The sequence below is a fragment of the Heteronotia binoei genome, chromosome 1 (genome assembly GCF_032191835.1).
Source record: "Heteronotia binoei isolate CCM8104 ecotype False Entrance Well chromosome 1, APGP_CSIRO_Hbin_v1, whole genome shotgun sequence".
NCBI lineage: Eukaryota > Metazoa > Chordata > Lepidosauria > Squamata > Gekkonidae > Heteronotia > Heteronotia binoei.
This window is the reverse complement of record NC_083223.1, coordinates 104,696,229-104,722,007: the sequence shown is the minus strand read 5'-3', so window position 1 is coordinate 104,722,007 and position 25,779 is coordinate 104,696,229. Positions and strand designations below refer to the sequence as shown.

At 43.3% G+C, this 25,779-nt stretch overlaps 1 pseudogene; it reads left to right on the top strand.

Moving 5' to 3' along the window:
- Positions 1-23,672, top strand: part of LOC132569529 (creatine kinase B-type-like) — a 59,782-nt pseudogene extending 36,110 nt beyond the window's left edge.
- Positions 23,673-25,779: the final 2,107 nt, after the last annotated feature.

The window sequence follows — 25,779 nt, the reverse complement described above, 5'->3', positions numbered from 1 at the left end:
CATTTTGGCTAGTCTTGCAGTGGTAAGGTGCCATCTATACATCATTTTGTACAAATTTTCTTTAAGAACTGCCGATTTGGTCAATTTAATATTGTACTTCCAAATTTTTTCCCATTCTTCCAGTTCAATTGAATAGCCGAAGTCTTGTAGCCATCTTACCCAACTTTCTTTAACCATCTCAGTTTGCATCTCATACCCTAATAACCAGCTGTAAGTTTTAGAAAGCAATTTTTTGGGCTCATATATCATGGTATCAAATTCATTTGCATCTACCTCTCTGGGAAAACCCAAACCTTTATCAGTTTGGTACATTGACTTGACCTGGCATCTAACCCACCAGTCCGGGATTGTATTCGTTTCCAAGCTTAAGTTATTGTCTGTATCTAGCAGTACAGCGTAATTTTGGGGGATTCTCCAGTCATACAAGTTCGGGTGAGTAGCTGCTTCAACTGGCGATACCCACAAAGGGGTGTATGTATAGATTTTTCTTTTAGTTTCAATCCAGATCTTGTAGAGTGCCTTTCGAATTTCATGTCTTTGAAAATTATTATTTTTTTGAGAGGGTTGATACCAGATATTTGCATGCCAGCCTTTGGTCAGTCCTGGTGCCAGAAGAACTCTTGTCTGATTTCTGAGCATGGAGGAGTGTGCCGTACCTTTATCAGTAGCTGCTACAGTAATTTTTGATTTTCACAGATGTGAACGGTACCCACCCAATATGAATGATAAGGTCTGAATCATCACGTTAAAGCAGTCAGAGTAACAATATTAAAAGTCACGTTAAAGCAGTCAGAGTAACAATATTAAAAGTAGCTGAGGCAGTAACTGGGGGAGTGATGGTCTGTATTCTTGTGCGGGGAGGGGGGCACAGTGGAAGGGCTTCTAGCCCCACTGGTGGACCTCTTGATGGCACTTGAGTTCTTTTGACCACTGTGTGATACAGAGTGTTGGACTGGGTGGGCCATTGGCTTCTCTTATGTTCTTATAGCTCCCCCTCTCTTTTATTTCATGCTCATATATCCATAGTGTGACATTGGGTGATTCTGCAGTAGCCTTTGCTCTGGCCTTGATGCTTTGTTTCCTCCGGGGTTTGGTTTCCACATCTCTTGACCTGGAGCGGCAGTTTGACCTGCCTCTAAAGTGGTGTCACTCCACATCTAGAAGATCGTCATTTTGCAAGAAGTTTATTTTTGATGCAGTTTCGGGGCTCAAAATTTATGTGCAAAAGTCACGCCAATGCGCTGTCAAACTTCTCGCATCAGTAGAACACATCCACATAACTCCACGCCCATGATTCCGCCCAGTTATTTCGTCATACTTCCTTAATTTTACTCCCTTTGAAAATTATCCAATATTTTCCTGAAATAAAGTAATTTTTTTAAACAAATCACGTTTTGCATTACAACGCAAAAATATATAACAATGTAACACAATTTTCTTTTACTGAATACATCCCTTGCTTCCACCCACCCCCATTCTTTATGGTATTCCACGTGATTTTGATAATGTTTCATTGCATTGTGGTTACTTTCTTCCCCCCTCCGATTAAAATCACTCCTGACTATTATAATTTTTTTTCAAATAAGATCGTTACAACACAACTAAATAAATAGCGATGTTACACGAACTACTTTAAAGATGCGTGATTGTCACCTTTATCAACCCCGTCCCCCTCCCCCCCGTATGGCCTCAAACGGGAAATTGATTATGTTTATAGGTTTATATTTTTGATAGGTTGGGAAAACTTTCTCCCTTAACCCCTCTGCATAAATCTCCCCCCCACACACACCTTCATGCATCTGTTTGTAATTTGTTATAGCTTTTAATGGAAAACTGTGTGCTTAACATTCAGTGTGTGTGGATAAAAATGGTGGATCGCCAACTCAGATTTCCCGGGGCTTAGATAACCTGCCAATGGCAGGGTGAAAGGAAAACACGTGACTTTGCCAGTATTATGCTTCTGGCATTATGTTGTAACTCAAACAAAGATGATCACATTGTAACGCGAACACTCACGCGTGTTAAAAAAAGAGGGAAACATATGAGGGAGGGGGAAATTGCTATGATTGTGGGGGAAAACTCTTGGAGCAGCAGTAATGCGGAATCAGAACACACGGAACAGATTGGGAATTGTATCCGGGAGAAATCCTCTAGTGCGGAATTGGGAAATCACACCCGCATGGAACAACCCCGGAGCGAAAGGGAGGCAAACATCAAATGCGAAATCATCCATTGTGTCTCCACCTCTCAGTAGTAAATTATTTGGCCAGTATGACAATAACATATTATGGGTAAGTGTTATGGCCCACATTCATGAGACAAAAAGAAACTGACAACAGGAATCTGTTTTCAAGAACTACCCTGATTTCTTGTCTGATTTCTGAAATAACTCCAGTGACAGGATGGGTGTATAATGATGGAATGTGTACCAGCAGCTGCTTCTCAATGGTGTGATAGCATTATAGGAATTGTCAGAAGATAATGTATCTGAGACATTTATACAGCATGTGCTGCCTTTCACTGCATATTGAAAATAAATACTTGATTTTTAAAAAGTGTTGTTTTGAGGAGCCCTTATAAATCAGTTTTTGTGCAGAGTTTAGGGAGAAAACTATCTGAAAACACTGCAAGAAATGTTTGGGCCCACAAAAGAATTTTCAACAAGGTAGCACTTTCACATACCTTTCCTGTTCTGCCCTTCTGTTCAGAGATACCTGTCAGTAGGGAGATATTTCTTCTTTTGAACGAATGCACATTTATATGTGAATCTGTAGCACTGCAGTCCTAAGAACTGCATCCTTCCAAATGCATTGACTTAAATAGATTTGGAAGGGTATACTTCTGTTTAGGAATGCACTGTCAAAATACTAGTCCAGAACTTATTCAATAGAGTTGCTTTAATATTACTAGAAACAACAGTGCCTGCATGCTGTCACAGCCCAACTGACTGTTTTTGGCCATTTGAAGGGTCTTTCTATAAGGGAGACTTTGTTTTACCTTGAAAATAAGCAATGGCTTTATTTCATCCCCTGAAGAGAGAACTCTGTGAGAATCAGTGAAGTGAAAATGATCAAAGTTGTATTGATGTACAGTTCCTGGTATGCCTAAGGTCACTCTGAGTTATGTTTTCCTTCCTTTCTTCCAAAAGTAATTCCAAAATTAACTCAGACTGCCTGTTTAAAAAGGTCATCAGTACACTTTATACAGATTAATGTTGCAAAGTAAGATAGAAGATGGATAGTTATTTCCTGGGTGACCCCAATATATGGAAGTAGGAAGAGCTGAGTTGTAATAAAAATAACTTGCACATTTCCCCATTAAATCTGTGGTCTGGATCCCTTGGACATTTTGGAAACATTTCAGCCTAGAAGCAAAGCGCTACAGATGTTTACTTTCCTTGTAATTTTTATTAGGAGACAGATAATGCTTGTGAATCCTTCTGTTAAAACTGCTGTCCAAACTAGCATGCCCAGGTAGAAATGCTATGGGACTTTCTGTCATGTAATGTGACAAAGAGCATTACAAACTCTCTCCGCATTAGAAGTCCACAAATTTTCTGTGATGCTATGCACGTTCTCCTTTCAGTCATGGATATATTTATCTACCTGCTGTTGATAAAAAAAATATAATGGGATAGGAGAGCTTTCAAGTTCTTCTCTCCAGGATGCTTATGCTTAAGTTTCCATTCTCTCAAGTTTGCAGTTGGTTCTAAAAGTGTTAGGGAAATATACACCTGACTGCTTGTTGCAGCATGTATGAGTATTTATCTTGGGATGATAACAAATATTTTTATCATAGTATTTCAGTACTTCCTGGGATACCCTTTTGTGATCTTGGCTGGTCCTCACTAGCACTTCTACCAACTTTATGATCTCTGCAACTATTCAATAACTGTCTTAGCCTCAAATGAATACCCATTTCTCACCTACCTTATACCAAGAGACACCAAGGCCACCAGTTGCTCAACCTGCTCATATATCTGCTTTAGAAACTTAAGGAGACAGAAACATAGTTAAATCCAGGAAGAGGAGTAATTAAAACTCAAAGTAGGAGAAATGGCTGCATAAAGGAGAGCACTTTATTTTAATTGTACAGTTTAATTAATTCATTTGGTGTTCACAGCAGAAGCATTGATCATAATGAATTAATTTGATATTAATGCGGATGTCATATGTACTTCCACAGGAATTCCACTGTAATTCAGCATTAGCTAAATGTACCATTAAAAGAAAGTGTTATCCATAAAAAAGCATTGAATAGCACATTCGAGTTTACTTTATATTCTTTTTTTTTTTTTTGCTATTATAGAATATTTATGGCTTAGAGGGAAAAGAGTGCTTTGAAGCTGTTAACGAGGCATAAAATGTATCCATTTACAAATTTAACATTGTGTAAATTGGCTTTAGTTTGCCCTTTTATAATCTAAATCTAAGAGAAGTAGCTAAGGAGGTGGTACTTCAAGCAATCAGAAGCACCAGAAAAGATTGCAGAAATGCATTAAAACTGCTATAAAATATGATCACCTTTGGGGTTTGTATGACAGCTGTACATTTTAGGTAGTCACTGCTGCTGTAATAGATTTTAAATACTTTTTTGTATTTATTGTCTAATAAGCCTGTAAGTAAAAACTATGTTTTTGACATTGATCAGACATCCGCAGATCTGCTATTAAGCCAATAGATCCAGCCAACTAGACTTTTGCAGGATCAGGAAATTCAGTGGTAATCATAGGAGGCTGATGGCTGCAGGACAGAAGCCGGATGTTGCTGTCTGATCGAGCACTTTAAATTCATTTGGGAGGGGCAACGAAAGCAGATCAAAGTGCTTGTCTGATCACATCCTTCAAAGAACAGATCTTGATGCTTCTTTCTGTTAAGGAAATTATTTAGATTATTTTATTCAAGCCAGTGTTGTAAATAAATTAGGAAAAAATCCCAACTACATTTTTTTTATTTTTATTTTATGAAAGTCATGCTATTGTATTCAATTTGCTCTACTTAAAAATAAATTTCTACATAGAATTTATATATGCAAAATACATTGAAGATTCTGTTCTTTACTGTTTATGTTATGTGCTGTCAAGTTGTGTCCAACTTATAGTGAATCTATCCATTATTTACTTACAAAATCATCAACTTTGCCTTAGGTCTTGCAAACTGAAGGCCATGTTTTCCTTCATTATGTCAGCCCTTGAGTCTTCCTCTTCTCCTATTGACATCAACTTTTTCTAGCGCTATCATGTTTTCAAGTGACTTGACCAAACTACAGCAGCCTCGGTTTAGTCATTTTAGTTTCTAGGGAGAATTCAGGATTGATTTGATCTAGAACCCACTTATTTGTCTTTTTGGCAGCCCATGGTGTCCAAAAAAACTCTCCTATAGTGCCATATTTAAAATGAACTATGTTTTTTCATTGTCCAGCTTTCGTTGCCATACATAGTAATGGAGATGCAATGAGATGAATTATCTTGATCTCCATCACCAATGACACTTCCTTTCACTGAAGGATATTTTCTAGTTTCATCATGGCCCTTCAAAATCTCAGTTTCTTTTCTAGTTTCATCATGGCCCTTCAAAATCTCAGTTTCTTTCTGATTTCTTGATTGTAGTTCTTAACTACTCAGTAGATAAAGTTATGGGGAAAGCTTTATATGCTAATTTCCTTCTTGCCATCCATGAAAGACCCAATACGTTTACCAAAAAAGTTTAAAATTTATGTGAAAGTACATCTTTGAATAATCATTTTGGGGGAGATTGGCTGCAGGTCAGAATGTATGACTTTATCAGTTTGTCAGTGTCTTTCAGACCTGCAATGTGGTTTGGTGAGGGATGGCAAACAAGCAAAAATCTACAGCGTACTCTTAGGCACTTGTATAGAAAGCTTTGCTAGCTCCTGAAATTGAATCCAAGAGGTTTTTTTTCCCCCGGACAAAACCTCCATTAGTTAAATCTAGGAATTTTATTTACTGTATATATAGAAACAACAGTCCCTGGAAGGAGACTATTTCTACTCAAATGTTCATTTTCATGCTCTAACAAAGAACTTCACAGCTAGATAGTTTGCAACATTTTCAAATAATGACTTGAGCATAGCTAGAAGGTTTTCATTGGTAGTTTTTAGCATGAGTATAATCCACATGTCAGCTGAACAAGATAGTATCCCATTTGACATCTCTCTGCTTCATTTTTATACACTGAGTTCCAACAGGTCACGAGTAAAAATGCCTTTCACCTCTGGATTCACATCACAGAATAATTTGGTCACATTTTTTACATGCTCACAGGACTATTGTACATGTTAACAACTGGCAAGGAGAATGGTACAGGCAAATGATTAATCAGTTCAATGCCATGCATATGCAGGACTGTCAGGAGGCAAACAGAAGCTAATATCTTGACCGGTAACCAGAAAAAAAGCACAAAGGAAAAAAGCCCAAAGGAAAAAAGCCCAAAGGAAAAAACCCACAGACATAAATGCTCACAAGAAAAAAGCCCCCATGGAAAAACACCACAGATGTTTATAATTGTGGATAACTATTAATAATATTTTGTTGTTATTTTGGGATTAAAATAAGTCATATTCACATGCAACAAAAAGTGACCACTTTGTTATTTTTATACTGTTATTTTAGAATTAAAATATATTATATTCGCATGGAATAAGGAGTGACCATTTTATTATCAATGAACTTTATTAAGAAAGAAAATAATAACAGAAATTAAACTGCACATAGAAATATATTTAAATAAAATTAAATACTTTAACTTTATTAGTTTACAATTTGTCAAACTTTTTAATGTTAATACATTGTGGTACACCCAGTGACCACAACAAAAGACTATCTAACCCTAGTAGTAAAAGCAACAATTATTTAACAACAATAATAACTCAGATATAATTCTTCATTGCAAATTAGCCAATCTCTTTAAGAACTAAGTTTATCTTCCACTTGCTCATATTGCTGCACAGAAGAGGCAACCATGTCATTTAGTGCCTCATATTTCCTCTTTTTCACTTTTAGGTGACCTGCCTGTGCATTAGCCAACGTTAGTTTGTGACAAGCAGCCAGGTCCCTCTGCAGCCCATTGAATAAAGACCACACACTGGGATGACTGAAATGGAACAAGGAATTAAGAACATTATGAAATGCCTCACAACAGTTTATAGTCTTTGGTGACCGTTCCAGGGTGCATCATGATGATTCCTATTGCCCATTTATACTCACTCTCTGTTTCCTAATAATTAGCCAGTTTTGATCCACAAGAGTACTTGTCCTTTTACTCCATGACTCTTGAGCTTACTAAGGAGACTTTGATGAGGAACTTTATCAAAAGCTTTCTGGAAGTCAAGGTAAACAACATCTATTGGGTCCCCTTTGTCCACATGTTTGTTCACCCCCTCAAAGAACTAACAGGTTAGTGAGGGAAGATCTCCCCTTACAGAATGCATACTGAGTCTTTCTCAATAACTTGTGTTCATCAATGTGCCTACTCATTCTGTCCTTGATAATGGTTTCTACCAACTTTCCCGATATTGAAATCAGACTGACCAGCCTGTAATTTCCCAGATCTCCTCTGAAACGGCCTGATCCTACATGGCTTCTCTTATGTTCTTATTCCATATTCTTATAGGAAAGTGAGGATCTCTACCTGCTGCACCCTCAATATATGTCAAAAAGAAGGACGTGAGCACTGCATTGTAGCTCTCTTCATCTGGAAATGTAGCAGCAAGCTCATCAAAAATAGTTCTCACATAATTGATTGGGAGAAAGGATAATGCAGCAAGAGATTTCAGTGTAATTTTTATGTTCATATTAGTTTCATATTAAGTGTTCAAGCCAACACTGTTGACTTTGCTAATGAGACTCTGACACAGGTGAAAATAATACCCTTTGACCTCAGCGTGTGGAAAGGCAATCCTCACTGCATTCATACAAGCCTTCTCAAAATCTACTAAAAACTTTTGAGGTGACAGATCTGGAATCAATAGCTTCATTATTTCAAACATTCTATTATAGGTGTCCATGTTCTTTTTTTGAAGTAAAATGCAAATACATGGTGGATATGAATTACCCTCCTTGGCATGCCCTGTGTACAGTTGGTAAAACGTATTTGGCACTTTATCAAAGGTGCCATCTCCATAGATGGTATCTTTGCTTAATTCAAGCATAAGATCTCTGCCTAAAACCAAAATTCTGTCTGAATCTTTCCACACTTGGAATCGTGAAGTATCAGTTGCCTATACTTTTCAGGAATGTCAAAATGTATGGTTTTGGGGCTAGGCAAATTACTGCCTGCTCTGTGATAGCTTCCCTTTCTTAAATAGCAGAAGTAGTTAAGGCCTCATAGATCTAAGAATCCAAGCAGGATTGACTCTGTCAAGTATCTGGAAGGAAAAAATCGATTAACAGAGTTGGAATTAATAAAAAAAAATGGTATAATGGAGAATTGATCCATGGGTATCTTGGGTTCTGGGGAGGGGGCTGTTTTTTGAGGTAGATGCACCATATTTGCAGCATAGCATCCAGTGCCTCTCCCCAAAATACCCTTCATATTTCAAAAGAATTGGACCAGGGGATCCAGTTCTATGAACCCCAAAAGAAGGTGCCCCTATCCTTCATTATTTCCTATGGAGGGAAGGCATTTAAAAGGGGCATGGTCCCTTTAGATGTGATGGCCAGAACTTTCTTTGGAGTTCAGTTGTGCTTGTCACAACTTGGGGTGTGCATTCAGTTCGGCCGAACCGAATAAACCTCTGAATCCTCCCTGATTCAGAAGTATACGACACCGTATACTTCCAAATCCAATTGGAAGCCATTACACGGGAGCCGTATACGGCTCCCCATATACTTCCGAATCAATATTCGGAAGTATACGGAAGTCCACAGAAAAGGCGGAAAAGAAGCTTCTGCAGCCTCAGGGGAGCTGCTTGCCTCCTTTCCTGCCTCTCCCATAGCCTCCCTGGGATCAGGGGGGAGGGGGAGAAGAGCCCCAGCAGCCAATGCTTTGCAGGGCTGTTGTGTAGCTGATGGCTGGGCTAATCCCCCAGCCATCAGCAACATTGTTGTTCTTTTGTTTACTTGGGTATCCAAGTAAACAGTGTTCCCTGGCCAATCACAGAGCAGTGGTATTTTTTGAAACTGCTCTGTGTAGGGCCAGAGAACCTTTTTACGGAGTCTGCCTGACTGGACTCCATTCCATTGCTGCTGTGTTGGTGCTGGTGTGAAAGAGAGATTGTGCTTCGCTGGCCTTTGGCCTCAGCTGCTGCTGCTTTCTCTCAGCCTTGCCTGCCTGGAGAAGAGAAGACATCTAAGATAAGACAGTCTTGGGGTTCTTGTTTTTATTTTAGTTAGTAAAAGGACTTTTAAAGACTCAGAGTCCCTTTACTTATCCAGATTTGGGTGGGTGGGTACTGGGTAGCTTATTTGGGGTTAGGGTTAGGGGGTTCTGCTGGGGGTGGGGACCAGGGGTGGGGGGGCTGCCAATTTGCCTATATCTTACATTAGTGATAGGACTTCTAAAAGTGCCGTGTCCTTTTACTTTTCCTGATTTGGGTGGCTTGGATTTCTTGGGGTTAGGGTAAAGGTTTTTTGGGGGGGGAGGGGTTGGTAAAGTTCCTGTCAAGTTTTTTTCTGTTTTAAAAGGATTCTGTGTTTGATTTGTTGCTGCTGTGTTGTGCTGCTGTTGTTCCTTTTCTCTTCTGGTTCTTGGGGGAGGGGATGTTTGGCCTAATTTTCTTTGTTAAAAAGGTCACTTTTTTAACAGTTGAGTTTCTTGGCCTTTTTTCAGTGATTTGGATCTGTTGTTGTTGGTTTTGCATCCTGTCCTGTTGTCCCTTTTCCTGGTTCTGTTTTTTTTTGGGGGGGGGGGGGTGTTGTTGACTGATTTGGCCTGAGGTTTTTTATTGTTAAAAGGGTCACCTTTTAACAGTTGTGTTTCTTGGCCTTTTCTCAGTGATCTGTTTGGATCTGTTGTTGTTGGTTTTGCATCCTGTCCTGTTGTCCCTTTTCCTGGTTCTGGTTTTTTGGGTGGGTGGGTTGAAAGTTAAGTTTCTTTCTGTCACATTTTGGTTTTTTAAAATTACCTCTGGCTGGTGTGGGGGTTGGTGTGTGGGATGGGTCACTTTAATGTTTTTATAGAGGGTTTTTTTTTAGTCTAAGGGTGCTTTTGGTTTGGTTAGGACCACTAAATAGGCTGCTCCACTAATAAGGGTGTTTTTAGGGATTATGTTTTTTGAAATTTAAAAACAGATTAATCCAGTTTAGGGCTTTATCTTCTTTCAAAATTCAACTAGGCCAGATAGGGGCGATTTAAAAAGATTTTAGGTTTCTCATAAAAGTCAGTGTGACTACTAGGCCACATCAGGCTCCCTTTTAAAGAGACTAGGGTTGCAGTGCATATTGTTTTCAGCCACTGAAAGCTGGTGTATCCTTAGATTGCTACAGGGTAAACCACAGCTTCTCTCTAGTTATAGGAAACACCTGATTTCTAGTTTGCAAGGAAATCAGGTTTGTCCCAGGATCTAGTTAGGAGAAGTTTAACCAGGAGGATATAACAAGGATTGCCTTCATCTCAAGTTAGCCTTTTAAAAACTGTAGCCAGGTAGAGGCAGGATCACCTAGTCTCCTAAACTTTACCAGACTACTACTACCCCAACCCAAAGAAGGATAGGTTAGGGACCAAAAAAACAAACAAACAAGTTTTGGTGGGAGGGTTTTTAAAAAGAAGTCAGGGCACCTGTTGGTTCAGGGTACAGTGTAGTGAATTAGGTTTGTAAAAAAAAACCACTCTCAGTTCAGGTTGTGTGAGACTGGCCAAGGGTGACATGAGTGACAGGCAGCAGAAGAGAGGCCCTGGGGGCAAGGCCAAGGAGAAGACTAGAGGGGTGGAGGGGAGGACCCAGTTCCGCCCCCCCCCACCTGTGTGTAAGGCCACTCCACAGCCACCTTCCAGCACTCTGACCTCTGGCTGGAGTGTGATGAAGTCCCGCCTTGGGCCCTTCATCGAGCTGCCCAGCAGAGGTGCCATTAAGAGCTGGCACTGAGCAAGGGTCTGCTGCTCAGGCAGTCTCTCCTCCAGCTGATGTCGCTCAGCCTCAGCATCCGGAGGAGGGGCAGCAAGAGCAGCCCTCCTTGGAGATGAGCTTTGGGGACAGTTTTCTGTCCAAAACGATCACCCCAAGGATAGTGCAGACTGTCATGCAGGAGCTGGTTGAGGAGGACCAGCCCCCTTCTTTGGTTCCTTTGGGCATCAGCAGTCCTTCCGGGGATGGCTAGGAGGGGAGGCCGCATGGGTGGAGGGGCAAGAAATGGAGACACATGAGGTGCCTCCATCTCCGCCTACTTCCCCCCAGTGGTCACTCTGAGACACGATGTGTCTGCCCCGAGCACCTCACAGGAGGTGGCTCCGGACACCCAAGTTGTCGGTCAGGGCCCAGATCAGTCGTGGATGGGACCCTCCCCACCTGCCTCCTGGGGGGATGCGGAACCACCTGCAGAAGCACCACCAGGTGGTGCTTTTTAAGGGGGAGAAGCAGGCTGGTGCTGGGGTGCCCAAGCAGCCAACACCACACAGCCAGGAGGTCCGTCCCACCCCGGCTACCTCCAAAGCTCTCCAGGAGAGTTCCATGACAGGGCAGGGATGCCTGAGATGTTTGGTGGGGATGGCACCTGTGTGCCAAGAGGGGGAAAAAGGTACGGCAGGAGGGTGATCACCTGGAACCTTGACAGGTCGGTCGCCCATGGGCTTCCATTTTCAGCGCTCAAGAATCCTTGGGTGCTAGGGTTGCTCGAGTATCTGGTGCCCTGGTACAAAGTTCCTGCTAGAACCACCCTTAGCAGGACCATTGTGCCATCTGTTTTCAGGGCAACCAGATCTGTGATGAAGGAGCATTTGTCCCGTGCTGGTGGGGGGATTGTTCATTTCACCTCAGATATCTGGAGCTCCCAACATGAATTTGAGGGGTATCTCTCCCTGACTGTACATTGGTGGCAACCCAGTGAGCTTCAGGGTGGGTGTGGCAGTAGCAGCAGGCAGGGTCAGGGCCTCCAGGTCGGCTATCGCTGGGCCTTGCTGCATGCCGAAGCAGTCGACGCGCTGCATTCGGCGGACACTCTTGGAGCCATCCTCTCACTGCAGTTAGAGGGCTAGGTAGGCAGCAGGGACATCGTCATGGGCTTTGTGGTGACTGATGGTGGCTCCAACATCAAGGTGGCTGTCCAGTGTCAAGGCCTAAAACACCTTCCTTGCGTGGCTCATCTTCTCTACCTTGTGGTTAAGGGTGCATTGGGCCAGATGAAAAGCCAGGATTGTCGGTATCTAGCCGCGACCCATGAGTACCAACTTCTGCTCCAGAAGTGTCGGGACATCACAGGTCACTTCTCATGCAGCAATACGTCCTCGTATCTGCTGCATGAGAAACAGACTCTGACAGGCGTGCCAGGGCACCACCTGATTGGTAACTCCAGGACACACTGGAACTCCACCTGTGCCCTGGATGCCTTTGTCTCTGAGACAAGGGTCTTGCGGGATGAGAACCGTCTCACCAAGGAGGATTGGGTGGTTATTTCTCAGACTGTGGAGGTTCTTGGGGCCTTCAAGACCCACACAGAAATGCTCTCGTTTGACACAGCGAGCATCGCACTGGTCATCCCCATGGTCCACATGGCCCATGAGGACCTGGTCTCATTTCTTGTACCAGCTCAAGGCCGTGCAGACGTTTTTCCAGTGGTGCGTGCCCTGGTTGTTAGGCTGCAGGAAAGGCTTGAGGCCCACTTTCAGACTTTCACCCAAAATAAGGTCTACATGATGGCAACCTGCCTTAAGGGCACGATTGCCGAGCGGGCCAACGAGCTCAATCGCTGGCGAGACGAGCTCTCCCAGAAGGCTGAGCGCTGCAGAGTCAGGGCAGACCCAGTTCTGATAGCTGAGGAGGAGGGGGGGGGGGTGAAAGCATCTCATTTGCCACTTCCACTGCTGTTCATCCCCAACCTCCCTAGCTAGGCAGTGTTTCCCACCAGACTCATGCCAAGAAGAGTGCAGAGATGACACTCATCGGGCGGCTCATTGGCCCCTCTGGGAGCGGTAGGTCCCTGAGAGTGGAGACTGGTGCTGCAATGGTGAGTGACTATCTTTCAGAGCCCAAAGGAGGGGGTCTGACCGGCCCTCTCCTCCGTGGCCAAGGCGTTCCTCTCATGCCCACCAATGAGCATGCAGAGCGAGTGCGTCTTTTCGCATATGGGCGACATTGTCTGCCCACATCGCAATCGCCTGCAACCCTGGACAGTTGAGCAGTTGGTCTTCCTGAAGGTCAACTTGCCTCTGTTTGGCCCCCCGAACATAGACTTTGAGAGTGAATGAAGTGAGCACCTACTTGTGCCTGCATCCTCTCTTGGCCCGCGTTTGGAAGGTGATTGTAAAACGCTGTCCCACTAAACATAGACTAAAGTCCAAAGACAGTCCAAAAACTCACTCACAAATTGATTGGCAGTGCACCCCCCCACCCCTCATCCATCCCCAAACCAAAAGTGAATGCTGATTTAAAATCTGCAAAGCAATCCAAATTTCCCCAGTCCCCATCCACACATGCCTAATAATACTGAAAGGGCCATTGCAGCCCCCAACTGTAACCGACAGCACCCACAGACCCAGCCAGGATAACCCAGATTTTTTTTTCAGGGGCAGGAGGAAGAAAGAGGGAGGTGCCAGTGATGATGACAGGCAGCCAGGAGCCATACCAATACCTCTAATGGGACAGAGATAGCTGGTGTGTTGCTGCTGAGCTGAGAGAGAAGGAATGGTTCCCTTCCTCTCACACAATCTGAGGCCCTCCCAGTGATCTTCCTCATTTGGGGTGCAAATGTGGCTCGCCTCCTCGTGGTGCACCCTGGGTAATGCAAAAGACCAGCCAACCATCCATCACAAGGTAAGTCTAAATGCTTCTTGCTTTGTGTCAGATACAGAATGATGTGGAGCTAGGTGTGGTCCATCGCTTCTCTTGTTTAAGAGTTGTGTTGTTTGGGGCAGGGCTGGAGAGCTGGCATCTGTAGATTGTATGTTCTGTGGCAGGGAAGCTGGCATCTGGGTGAGAGACCCAGAACCAGCATGCTTGTTGTGCTTGGCCAGCTCTTCCTGGAATGGTTGGGGCAGGGCTGGAGAGCTGGCATCTGTAAATTGCATGTTCTGTGGCAGGGAAGCTGGCATCTGGGTGAGAGACTCAGAACCAGCATCCTTGTTGTGCTTGGCCAGCTCTCCTTGTGTGGTTTGGGGCAGGGCTGGAGAGCTGGCAACTGTAGATTGCGTGTTCTGTGGCAGGGAAGCTGGCATCTGGGTGAGAGACCCAGAACTAGCATGCTTGTTGTGCTTGGCCAGCTCTCCTTGTGTGGTTTGGGGCAGGGCTGGAGAGCTGGCATCTGGGTTTGCTGCAGCCAAGTCTGCTCTGCAGATTGTGTTTTGTGTGGCAGTGACGTTGGCAACTGGGTTTATATTGGTTCCAGGCCAGCAGGGTTCATAGAGTAGATAGATGGATGTAGTGCATTTGGGTCCTATAGAGATTCTCTGGTGTGAAGTTAGGTTTGGCTTTGGGTGCCCCAGGAATTAGACACCCTGGTCCACTTTTTTTTTTGGCCTTGTGGGTTTTGTGTGGGACAGTGCTCTGAAGCTGCACAGCAGTTTGGGGGACTCTCCTCAAAACCCCCTGCTCCCCAGAGCCACTGTTCCCATGACAATTACAGTGGGGAAGTGGCTCTAATTGTTTTTTTCTCACCATTGGGAACAGTGTTCCTTTTGGGGTGCCCACAGATGGATGCAGTCTTTTTGGGCCAGGGTGGTTGCATGTGGGGGAGTCCTCTGAAGCTACCCTGCAGTTTTGGGGACTCTCCCTCAAACTCCCCTCTGGCCAGAGCCACTTTCCCCACAGCAATTATAGTGGAGGAAGTGGCTAATTGGGCTTTCCCCAGCATTGGTGGCAATGTGCCTTTTGGGGAGCCTAAAGACAGGGACCCCCTTGTCCAATCTTTTTGGGACTTGGGGGTTTTGTAGGGGAGAGACTTCTGTGGGTTCTCTGAAGCTTTGGAGGCTCTCCCTCAAACCCCCTGCCCCCAGTAGCCTCTAATTATGCCCTATGTTGCCATTGATTTCAATGGCCCATAGGGTATAATGGTGGGATAGGGGCACCCTCTTTGGGTGGCCCTGGAATGGGACTCTCTGGCCCAATCTTTTTGGGACCTGGGGGGTTTGTAGGGGACAGTCCCCTGCAGATCCCCTACAAATTTAGGGGCTCTCCCTCAAACCTTCTCCCCTCCAGGTGGCTTCCAATATACCCTATTTTGCCATTGATTTCAATGGCCCATAGGGTATAATTGGGCTGTATATTCAGAAATAGCCGTACATCTCCTGTATATACGGCTATTCCAAGTACCGGTATTTGGAAATAAACGGAATTCTGAATATTTTGGCCCCGTATATTTCTGAATCCGATTTTTCCTGATTTTTTTTTTTTGCACACCCCTAGTCACAACCTTGCTCCTGGTTCCACCCCCAAAGTTCCCAGATATTTCTTGAATTGGACTTGGCAGCCCTATTCCATGTGGGTTTCTTACCTTGTGGGCTTCTTTCAATGTTTTTTTTTTTTCTTTCCAAGGGGGCATGTTTCCATGGCGGCTTTTTTCCTGTGAGCATTTATGTCCGTGGGGTTTTTTCTTTGGGCTTTTTTCCTTTGTGCTTTTTTCCTAGAACCATCTTGACCAGAGAGCCAAACCTAGGAGAGAGGGATTTGGGAACCCACAGCTATGACTGTGTCTCTTCCTTCTGGAGAAGAATTGATGGAATAACCCAGAAGGGGATGGCCCAACAGGAGATTATAAAATCTCTGAACATGGATATGAAGGTCTCTTCTCATTTTAGAGCTGTTCTGCTTAGGCCTTAAACTCTGTCCAGTTAACATCAAGGATTAAACCATGGATGCCATCTTGAGCACATGTGGCTGAACCTAGGAAGCAAAGGTAATGTGGGATTTCTTAACACAGTAACAAGAAAAGAGGATTTAAGGTTATATTACTTTTCATTTTTGATCCTTTCTCACTTTGTTGTGTAAACAGAACAGATATTTGTTTAGATTGTTTTATTAAAATTCTTTATCATTTGAATGCCAGTTGCCTAATTTCTGAATCCACACCATGCCTCATTCAGGTATGCTTATCCAGGGGGAATAAGGGGAGTATTATTCCTAGATGCCTCCTCCCTGGAAAGTCTAGGTTGGTACCTTGGAAAAGGTGATGACAGGCAACCTTCTTTTCTACATCTCACAGGGTCACTCATTCTATACTCTTCCCTGGTCTACAAATAGGATCAAAATAGGTACTACAGTCATATGGAATGTGTGTCATCAAATATTGGCCAGAGTTATCTGGGAAAACTAATCCTGAAGGTGCAAAGGTCTGGTTATTGGCAGTTCCCTTCCCTCTAAATCCATCAGTGCCAAAGATTAATTTCCAGAGAAGAACATAAGACTAATCAATTCCCTACCTGACCTAGCCTTTCCTCACCAGGTTGCCCTAAGTAAATACTTAGTAAAAACCATTTTAATTCCATAACACTCTTTTGTAATGATTTCCTTGTCCTGTCTATTAGAAGTCACCAAACACAATAGACATTTCACATGAACTTTAAATTGCATTCACAACCTCTGGGAAAGCTATGCAGCTTCCTGGCTCAGATACATGTTTCATTCACACCATCACAACATTTTTCTAGGAACAATCACATCATAGCTCAAATGGGTATACTCATACACTCTGGCTCTTGTTGAGATGTAGAGGTTGAGACTGTGTGGCTGGCTACAGACGGCTGGCATGGGGTGGCAGCCTCCTATCCGGGAAGTAAGCAGCAGAAAGAGAAGCACCCTGGAGCAGTCAGATGTGCACAGCCCGCTGCCAGAACAGGGACAGGCCACACACCCTGGAGGAGCTGTCACACTGCTCCTGCACTTGACTGCTGCTTCCCGGACGCTCCCTGGCTTGAGACTGAGTAACTGTGTGTGTCTGTCTCTCTATGTGTGTGTTTGTGTGCACATTATCTGGATATCCAGTAAATTACACTCCCAACATGAAGTTGGGTAATTCTTCTCTGAAAGGAATGCTGGTTCATTTTGCTCACCTTTCTCCTCAGTTCTCTGTTCTGGAATAGGTAAATATAGTCCTGATATAAAATAAGTTCCCTTCTTGTCTCTATAAATTACTGTCTTTTATTTTCTGGACTTGTATGAGTGTTTATAGCATCCTCTTCAATTTAATATATTTGATTTTATTTCTTTAATTTTCATAATAAAACCCTTTTCATTAATTAAGACCTAGTTTATTTGAGAGTTCTACTGAGGGAAAAATCCTCATATATATAGCTGGAGATTCTGCTTGTTGCCCCCTCTCGCGTTGTCTGTGTCTTCTTGCTAATTCCTCCAACAAATCTAGGAATCCCTAACAACCACTTAGGGTAACAGGAGGGGCTGGCTGTTTGCAACTGTGCATTCTAGTCACTGCAGTAGCTGGCAAGTCAGAAGCAGGAGGTGTGGCAAAGAGGCAGAGCCTTGGGGGAGACAGTGCTGAAGTGTGTCCTTCAGCAGCAGGATATTTTTTAAGACTAGAAGCTGGTAGCGGAAGTACCACAGAGAAGTAGGTAACTCTGGAATAAAGGAAAGCAGAACCTTCCTAGTTACTAGTGAATATGGGCTGTTGTGAGTTAAGGACTGTATATGATCATGTTACCTATATTCATTTTACTATTCTACAGGAAGGAAGAGATAGTCCATTATCCTTTTATCTCTTGTATATCATCTTCTCTACTATGCTGTAAATATAACAATATCACCAGGGATGTTACTGAATGTTGTGTTTCCTTTTAACTAGAAAACCCAGTTTCTAACTTGGATAAAACTGCATTCATTGTTTCGTAAGCTTAGAGTTTGGTTGTGTGCAGCAGAACAACGGGTGCTGGTTTAGGAATACAGTCCATTCAAGGATTGTTGCTTTCAGAAATTAAAGTCCTTTGTTAAGAAACTACATACTAGGACAGGAAAGGAAGAGTAAGCATTATAGCTATCTGTTTAGGCTAGGATGGAGAGAGACTGTGAAAGCACAACTTGCCCTTGCCTTAAACATAGAAGCAAGAAGACAAGGAGGTTAACAGGAATGAAGGAAACCTGAAAGTAGCAATCTAGGTAAACAAAGAGACAGCAGCAGATACAGAGGAAACTGACCTATCTAGCTTTCTAGCTCTACTGCCCTTTGTGGAGTACTGCTGAGCTCTGTACAAACACATTGCACAGTTATACAGTTTTGTAAAATTCTGGATGAAAGAACTGAAAGCCTCCACAAATCCAGAGATTTGGGTATTAGTGTTAAGAAGTGGTTTAAATATTTCAGTAAACCTTCCTGCCAACGAAAATTTAATAAAAATGTTGTATCAGTGGCACCTATCACCCTACAAATTGGCAAAAATTTACCAAGTAGCTAATAGAGATGGTTGAGTATGTGGAGCTATTGATGCCAATTTTATACAAAATTGGTGGGAATGTAGTAGAGTGGTAGAATTCTGGAATATGATTGCTACAGCTGCCTCTAAAGGTATTAAGAAAGAATTACCATTATCAGTGCTTTTTTGTATTATGTAGATTTTCTTTCAAAAGATGTTCATGAATTTTTCTTAATGTTGTAACATCTGCAAGGTTAGCATTTGCTGAAAACTGGAAGAATATAATTCCAAAGAAGAATGAATGACTAGAAAAATTAGCAGAGTGCATTTATTTACGTAAACTAACCTGTTTATTACATGGTCAAGTGTCCAGTAGATTTGGAAATGTAACTTCTTTTGTCCAGAATGAGAAGTTAATGAGTGTGTATAATTGATGTTCATAACAGCTTTATAACGTGTATTCTGTATTTTAGACTTCTGTCTATATTGGATTTATTTTTTTCTTTAATAAATCAGTATTTTAAAAAAGAAAGGATAAAATAGACATTGCAGAGTTCTTCATTTCCAATAATTCATACATCCTTAGTGCCCATAGAAATATAAAAATGCACACAGTGAATTCATTTTTATATGAGGAGTCAGTCTAGTCCCTTGCCAATGTGAAGGGATGAATATAAACTAATAGTATCAAACAAACTCTTGCATTACTGTGTTTCAAAAAAAAGCATCCTAGTAAGAGAAAATTAAGTTAAATGATCAATACAGATATATTGTTTTAGGCACAAAATATAGATTTATGTTGGTTCTCACCCTACTTACAGGAATGTTGATTATCTCTCTTTGTCTGAATTTTTAACAAAAGTCTTTGTTGTATATTTATGCAGAAATAGAGAGATCAGCTGGATTCTGGAATGAAAGGACCTTCTTCAGCCTCCTGGATTAATTTTGCATTGATCTTTGCAGACCATGGCCAGGATTATATCCCCCTTTACAAAAGAGAAATTAAATTTGGAAAGTGAATTACAAAGAAATTAAGCTCAGGAAGTCATCAGCAAAATTTCTCTTGTGAGTTTTTTCTTTTTTTTCCCCCTGCAGGTGTATTTTGGGATGAGGAGAACAATAGTAGAGCCACAAAACAGAAGTGTAGTCCAGTCCCCCACCCCTTAAACATAGGAACACTTTGATTAGTGTGCATGTTGCTAGAGAGAGGGCTATAGCAGTTCAAACTCCCCAGTCCTTCTTTAACGATGCAGCAGGTTCAACTCAGGTCCAATGCATGCATGCACCTATGGGGTCATCATAAGTCAACCGCATATTGACAGTGAAGGAAAAAAAGAGTTCCACTTTGTGATTACAGGTGCAGAGCACTGATTTCAATCATTGGGACCATCTTTCCATACTGATACCTATCATTCCAGTCACAGTACAATTGTGCTACTCCCCAGGGCTGTCATTCCTGTCCCAGAGTTCTGCTTCTATTCCTAGAAAGCTGTCATTCCATTTTGGAGCATGTCATTTCAGGCCCTAAAACTTTTGCTACTCCTAGGAACTAGGGGGTTTTTTGAGCAGAAATGCACAGGAACGCAGTTCTGACTGACGTGGTGTCAGGGTGTGTGGCCTAATATGCAAATGAGTTCCTGCTGGTTTTTTTCCTACAAAAAGCCCTGTGTGAAACAATGGTGATGTCAGGGTGTGTGGCCTAATATGCAAATGAGTTCCTGCTGGGCTTTTCCTGCATAAAAAACCCTGCCGGGAACCATCTGTTTTTGCCACTGTCTGCCTCTGCCTAGTGACCCTGGTAATCCTTGTTGGTCTCTCATTCAAAGAGTAATCAGAGGTGGCTCTGCTTAGCTTCCAAGATCTGATGAGATCAGGCTATATTTTAATACGTCTGGAAGTTGTGTAGTTATCCCCAAATCAGCTCCACTTCAGTAGTTTTCCTGTTTGTCAGTTGCTCTTATTTCTCCAAAATCATGGTTTTAATATCATCCACCTCATTCTGCTCTTCTAACAAGCCCACCTCTCTCCCTAGGGTTGACAACCTCCAGGTGATGGCTAGAGATTTCCCACTATTACAACTGATTTCCAGACTATCAAGATCAGTTCACCAGGAGGAAATGGCTGCTTTGGAAGTTGGACTCTATGGCATTATACCCCATTGAAGTCCATCCCCAAATCAAACCCCCATCAGGCTCCACCCCCAAAATCTCCAGGTATTTCCCAACCCTGAGCAAGCAACCCTACCTCTCCCCCTTTCTTGTGATTACAGGTGCAGAGCACTGGTTTTAATATCATCCACCTCATTCTGCTCTTCTAACAAGCCCACCTCTCTCCCTAGGGTTGACAACCTCCAGGTGATGGCTAGAGATTTCCCACTATTACAACTGATTTCCAGACTATCAAGATCAGTTCACCAGGAGGAAATGGCTGCTTTGGAAGTTGGACTCTATGGCATTATACCCCATTGAAGTCCATCCCCAAATCAAACCCCCATCAGGCTCCACCCCCAAAATCTCCAGGTATTTCCCAACCCTGAGCAAGCAACCCTACCTCTCCCCCTTTCTTGTGATTACAGGTGCAGAGCACTGATTTCAGTCATGGGGGCCTTCTTTCCACTCTGGTGCCTGTTATTCCACTTCTGCTACACCCTGAAACAACTTCCTTAGAGCCTTTCTGCTACTCCCATGGGCTGTCATTCAACTCTGGGGGTTTTATTCTAGGCCCAGAATACTTCTACTAATCACAGAGGCTGTCATTCCACTTGGGGTGCTGTCATTCCAATCCTAGATCTCTTCTGCTGTTTCCAGGGGCTGTCATTCTGCTCTGACACCATAGAATACCCCAGGGGCTGTCATTCTGCTCTGGCACCCCAGGACACTTCTGCTACTCCCATTCCACTCTGGGGCTTGTCATTCCAGTCCCAGAACACTGATTACCAAAACCTGAGATTACATTCTGAGGTAATTTTAAATTGCAGATCTATTATCAAATCCTGAAGGAATTAATTTTTAAAATAAAATTCAAGATCTAGCTTTGACTTTGTCCTAATAAACTGAGCATTTTTATATTTTTTCATGAATTAGCATGGTCCAAGAGATCAATTTTTTACATTCTAAGTGTAAACAGCACACCATGCAATCACATTTTTCCCCATGTCACAGCAAAATGCTGTCCAGTAATTACCAGGCTTTGCACTGGTTTACCTACAACATGGTTTACCTATAGCAGGTTCTTTTGTGATATTTGTTCTGTTACTTATTGTGCCCTGTCTCTCTTTCCAGCAAAGACTGAAAGTGAGAAAGGGCACTGGTTGTACTCTCTCTTGCCCAAGCCCGAGAAAACCTGAAACTGGCCTTGAAGGGAAGCACTAGATCACCAGAGATGAACACCCTTTCCTGATTATTTCCAAATGTTGCTTTTCAGTTCAGATCACTTTTAATATATGGTATTTGATGAGTTTCAATCCCCCTATGTGTCCCTAGTAAATGGCATTCTTTGCACTGTGTCAACAAAATTGTACCAATGGGAAGCAGAATAAATTGCCCTTTGTTGTCTACAAACAGAACTGTTAGAGTTCAAATTAAGAAATTCTGAGCAACTGATGCATTAAACAAAATGTTAAATCAGTCAGCAGAAGCACATCTGTTATGCCCTGTTCAATTCTGTCCATGTGCCATTTGTTCATATCACACTTGGGGGACATTTCTCAGTATATCTGTAAAGGATGTACAAGTTTGAATGGGCTAGAATGCTCTTCACCTGTATTTCATTTTTTTTTAAAGAAACAAATTCTTTACACTCTCCAGAATATTATAATATTGTATATTTTTTCTTTGTTCAAATTCATGGAAACATTCTCAGTTTATCATTTGAAAGGATTCTGTCAAGTTAGATGCTACATTCTTGTGAATCTGGTGCAGCAGCCTTGTGATTATAATATGCTGGGGACATAATGGGATTATGCGATCAATGTGATTATAATGTACTAGGGACATATAAGCACCTAATGGAAGTAAACATCAAGCAGTATTTTAAAAGAACTATTGATTATTCTAAATTGAAAGTCCTAGGCCTTCTGCATAACCTTACAATGCCTTCTTATCTGAGTAGTCAATACTTGGTTTCTAAGTCTTGCCCATTTGGGCTCCTGCTCCTAAAGAGAGATGTTTTGAAAATAATTCAGTGTTTTGTTCAAGAGACTTTTATTTTATTTTATTAAGATAGGAAAGAACCATAGTGTTGTCATTTGAACTCCTGAGGCTTTAAAGCCGGGTAATTCTGCTGACAATAAAGAATGTATGTATTATATAACATATATTTTGGAAACACTTTTAAAATGTGTCTCAAATAACTTTATGAATTCTACTCTGGGCAGGTCTTTCTGGGAGTGTGGTGGGGCTGCAAGAGGCTAAGGGGGAGGGAGGAAATAAGGACTAATCTTGCAGTTTCTCTGATGCTCGTGTTCCTTGCAGTCAGGTACCTACCATAGCATTCTCAATAAAACACTCCATGGAGGATGAGTATCTGCACCTGGGCACCCACAACAATAACATGGCTAAAGTCCTGACCTTTGACCTCTACTCCAAGTTGAGGGGTAAACAGATTTCTAGCAGATTTACCCTGAATGATGTTATTCAGACTGGGGTGGACAATTATGACTGTTGGGTGTGTGACCAGCAGTGAAGAGTCATACAAAGTGTTTAGAGGCTACCACGAGGGATACAAGCCTTCACACTTGAATCCTGATAACTTGAAGAGGGTGATGACTTGGACCCCAACTATATCCTCAGTTCCTGAACGAATGGGAGCCTCTGTGGCTACTGTCTGTCCCCTCATTGCAGCAGAAGGGAGAGGTGCGTAATTGAGAAGCTTTGTGTGAAAGCCCTGGCTAGCCTGGAGGGATATCTCAACAGGAAGTATTATTCTTTGAAGAACATGACAGATGCTGAGCAGCAGCAGCTCATTGATGATCACTTCTTCTGTTACAAGTCCTTTCCCTCTGCTCTTGACCTCTGGGATGGCATGGAACTGGGCATCTGGCACAATGACAACAAGGCCTTCCTTGTGTGGATCAACAAGGAGAACCACCTTAGAGTAACTTTCATGCAGAAAGGGGAAAACATGAAGGAAGTCTTCAACTGCTTCTGCACTGGTCTAATGCAGACTGAAATGCTCTTAAAGTCGAAAAACTATGAATTAATGTGTTAATTAATTCCACTCTTGTTCCACTTCTGTTCTGTCTGATCAATCTGATCTTAGTCTAAACAATATTGGCCAATATATCAAATATCTAATTTACTCTCTTTTTAAAACTCACTATATTTGAGAGGTAATTACATTTTATTTAATTGCCAACAGCAGAAATTACTCCTGTATTTTACTTACATGTATGAAATACTACCACATTTATTAAGAGCAATGGTTCCTAAATATTTTGTACTAGACCTAAAACAATGTAATTTACCTTTTGTTTTGGGAATACTTGTTGTGCCTGTTCCTTTCCTTTTAGAAATATCTCCTTCCTGGATTCTCTCCTGCTATTATTATCTAAGCCAATTACTATCAACATGGCAGGACACTCAGAATGTTTTCATAGCCAGCAGATTCCAACAATTTTGGAATTGCTGCTAGGTAATAATTGTACACCCCCCCCCCCCGTCAGAAGAACGAGACAAACATGGTGTATTGGATAAACAAACTGGGCAACTTTATTGAACAACCATGGCATGGGGCAACCTAAACTACCGGACAGGCCAAGGGAAACCTCTGACCCTTCCCTGTCCGGACAGGGCAAGCCACCCCGCCTCCGGCAGTAGCCAGTTCGCACTGGCTAATGCCAGGCAGGCGAAGGCCAGGAATACCCTCAAGTGGCCATGCCACACACCAGGGAGCAGCCTGCCAGAGGAGGGAACCCTATAGCGGGCATCACAGCAGAGAGCCGTATAGCCCAGCTGCTGTCCCATCCCGCTACTTCCCTTGAAACAGGGAAAACTGAGGGTGCTCACTGGTTACCTATATAGTCCAAATCAAACTCCTGCCAACTTAAAGTTACCAAAATCCCAACCTCAATGCAAACAGTACAAGGTAGGCGAAACAAACCCCAACCATAGCGAATGGGTTGAAATGAAAAAATTCCTACCTGGCCCCAAAACACAGCGACTAGAGAAGCCTGTACTATTGCAGGGTGGAAGGGTGGGCCGAAAGCGCTGGAGAACTGCGCCACTGGAGGCATGGCTGGGACTGATAAAGCCCCAGTCCACGCCCCCACACATCCCCGGATGGGCGGAGGTCCGTTTGCCTTGACTCCATCTGGGGAGGCAAACACGGCCCCCGCCCTATGCCGCCATACAGCGGCATGGGCGGGAAGGGATGGCATTGCCCCCCAGTCGGAAGAACGAGACAAACACTGTGTATTGGATAAACAAACAGGGCAACTTTATTGAACAACCACGGCATGGGGCAACTTAAACTACCGGACAAGCCAAGGGAAACCCCGACCCTTCTCTGTCCGGACAGAGCGAGCCACCCCACCCCCGGCAGTAGCCAGTTTGCACTGGCTAATGCCAGGCTGGCAAAGGCCAGGAATACCATCAAGTAGCCATGCCGCACACCCAGGAGCAGCCTGCCAGAGGAGGGAACCCTATAGCAGGCATCACAGCAGAGAGCCATACAGCCCAGCTGCTGTCCCATCCCGCCACTTCCCCTGAAACAGGGAAAACCTTGGGTGCTCACCGGTTACCTACATAGCCCAAATCAAACTCCTGCCACCACAATGCCAACCCTCTGCTTAGGCACTTGCGCCCACCGGTTGGCCCAAGGACAACCGAAGCCCCAGCTATAGTTTGTGCAAAAATGCCCTGTTGCCTTTCATGGACAGGTGGACACCGTCCTGCCGATATAGGTCCGCCAACTCTGACCTTATGGCAGGGTGAGGCAGGTAAACACCAAGGCCACCACACAGCGCCTTCTTGATCGCCCTATTGGCCTTGCGCCTCGCCCTTTCAATCCCTGCAGGGTCCCAGGCAGCCCTCCACACCCTACGAGGAAGGATGGCGGACCACAAAATCAGCACCTCGGTACCTGCTCTGTATCACCCGGAGCTCTTCAATCACCTGCAGTGAAAGGGCCCTCCCTTTCAGCAAGCCAAGATCGTTGCCACCGAGGTGGATAACCAAAACATGCGGCGGAGGACCCGTCCTCCCTTGGAATAGGAAAGGTAGGAGCCCGGCTCACCGAAGGCCCCGACGTCCCTGCCACTCGACCACTGAGCCCCAATTGTGATCCAATTCGCGAATGCCACGCCTGGTGGGCCACC